This window comes from Oryzias melastigma, linkage group LG8 (assembly GCF_002922805.2).
Source record: "Oryzias melastigma strain HK-1 linkage group LG8, ASM292280v2, whole genome shotgun sequence".
NCBI lineage: Eukaryota > Metazoa > Chordata > Actinopteri > Beloniformes > Adrianichthyidae > Oryzias > Oryzias melastigma.
The window spans coordinates 15,844-18,500 of NC_050519.1; the positions used below are offsets into that span (position 1 = coordinate 15,844).

General features: G+C 47.3%; 1 long non-coding RNA gene across 1 annotated transcript; it reads right to left on the reverse strand.

Annotated features, from left to right (window-relative positions):
- Positions 1-12: 12 nt before the first annotated feature.
- On the reverse strand, positions 13-1,998 carry LOC118599023. Its single transcript, XR_004948279.1, has 3 exons — positions 1,785-1,998; positions 563-599; positions 13-468 (listed from the first exon to the last, which is right to left on the reverse strand). It is a non-coding gene; the product is annotated as an uncharacterized LOC118599023 (long non-coding RNA).
- Positions 1,999-2,657: the final 659 nt, after the last annotated feature.

Here is a 2,657-nt window from a genome sequence, read left to right on the forward strand (position 1 = left end):
AGAGACCAGACAGACTCACTGAGGGGTTCCAGCTGACAAACGTTTGAAAGAAGAAGAGAAGAAACCGACCGTCCAACTGAGCCAGAGCCCCTGAGGAAGAACACAGGTCAACAGGTGAGCAGGTGAACAGGTATGCAGGTGAGCAGGTAAACAGGTGAACAGGTAAGCAGGTCAACAGGTGAGCAGGTAAACAGGTGAGCAGGTAAACGGATGAACAGATGAGCAGGTATGCAGGTGAGCAGGTAAACGGGTGAACAGATGAGCAGGTATGCAGGTGAACAGGTGAGCAGATCCACTAAGATAAGGTAGATCCAGCATGAAAACATAAGTCTGCAGACTCCAGGTTTTTCTCTTCAGGAACCGATGCTAACGTTTGTTTTCTGAAATAAAAACGTGTCTGATGTCGGACCGTGACGCTCACCTGAGAGCGTGGAGAGCCACAGCAGAACCGCCGGTGCCGCTCTCATCCTGTCAGAGAAGAAACTTCAGTCTGAGTCTTTGGACAGAGACGCCCTAAAGCTCCAGAGATGAAGCAGATGTTGATCTCAGAGTTTACACTGACCTGGTTTCAGTGCATTCACACACGACGGACAGAACCTCTGGGAGGAAGGTGACATCAGAGAGAGTAAGAGATGATAATCAGGTGTGTGAACTGGATCAGGTGTGTGAACCGGATCAGGTGTGTGAACCAGATCAGGTGTGTGAACCAGATCAGGTGTGTGAACCGGATCAGGTGTGTGAACCGGATCAGGTGTGTGAACCAGATCAGGTGTGTGAACCGGATCAGGTGTGTGAACCGGATCGGGTGTGTGAACCGGATCAGGTGTGTGAACCAGATCAGGTGTGTGAACCGGATCAGGTGTGTAAACCGGATCAGATGTGTGAACTGGATCAGGTGTGTGAACCAGATCAGGTGTGTGAACTGGATCAGATGTGTGAACTAAATCAGGTGTGTGAACTGGATCAGGTGTATGAACTGGATCAGATGTGTGAACTGGATCAGGTGTTATAACATGATCAGGTGTGTGAACAGGATCGGGTGAGTGAACCAGATAAGGTGTGTGAACCAGATCAGGTGAGTAAACTAGATCAGGTGTGTGAACCAGATGAGGTGTATAAACCAGATCAGGTGTGTGAACCGGATCGGGTGTGTAAACCGGATCAGGTCTGTGAACCAGATCAGGTGAGTGAACCAGATCAGGTGTGTGAACCAGATCAGGTGTGTGAACCAGATCAGGTGAGTGAACAGGGTCAGTTGTAAACCGGATCAGGTGTGTGAACCGGATCTGGTGTATGAACCAGATCAGGTGGATGAACCAGATCAGTTATGTGAACCAGATCAGGTGTATGAACCAGTTCAGGTGTGTGAACTGGATCAGGTGTTTGAACCAGATCAGGTGTGTGAACTGGATCAGGTGTATGAACATGATCAGGTGTGTGAACCGGATCAGGTGTGTGAACCAGATCAGGTGTATGAACCAGATCAGGTGTGTGAACCAGATCAGGTGTATGAACCAGATCAGGTGTGTGAACCGGATCGGGTGTGTAAACCGGATCAGGTGTGTGAACCAGATCAGGTGAGTGAACCAGATAAGGTGTGTGAACCAGATCAGGTGTGTGAACAGGATCGGGTGTAAACCGGATCAGGTGTGTGAACCGTATCAGGTGTGTGAACTGGATCAGGTGTGTGAACCAGATCAGGTGTGTGAACTGGATCAGGTGTGTGAACCAGATCAGGTGTATAAAAATCGCTGCTCTTTTCTGACATCATGTCAGTCACAAACCTGTTCTTCTGTTTATAAACCCAGAGGTTGAGTGACTCCGCCCCCTTCTGGATTCCTGTGGTAGAAGCTGCAGCGGGGATTCAAACCAGAAATCCTGATTCTGCTTTGAAGGTTCTGCTCAGTCACCAGTAGACCGGATTATGACAGAAAAGCTGCAGAAAGATACAGAAAATGTTTACCTTCAAGGGGGCGGGGCCAATCTCTCCCACAGCTTCTATTGGCTTCAGTAAAAAACTTCATCTCAAAGCCAGGAGCGTCAGACGTTTGTCTCCTCCGCCTTTTCAGAACCAGCATGATGGTGTTGTTGTTGGACAGAACCACCACAACAGCAGCTTGTTTCCCGTTTCAACAGGAGCCGTTTCTATGCAGACGACATCACGCTCTCTCCGGTTTACCAGAAAAAGGTTATTCCTCTGAGGCTGGTTGTGGTTTCAGACAAACTGCTGGAAAAGTCCGAGCAGTTTGCAGAAAAACCATAAAACTCGTCTATTCGTTCATAAAAAAGACAGAAAATGAAGAACGATCTGTTCTCCCAGGATGTTTGTCTGAGCGAAAACTGTTTTTTTATGATAATAAAACTCAACTTTAATGTCTGTCAAACGGAAATTTTCACATTTAACATATTTATAAAAAAACAACTTTTCCACTAAAATAAAACCTCAGGAGGAACATCTGAACGTGTCCATAAAGGATTCTCAAGAACTTAAGTCGTTCTTCCTCTGATGAAGATCAGAGAAAAAGAACTTTTTACTGTAAGAAGCAGAAGTTCGGACTCACCTGCAGACAGTTTTCACTCTGATGCTGAAGACTCTGCGAGAGGCGGGAACTCAGGACCACCTGACGTCAGCTGATGTCACCCCAAACACGCGCTGA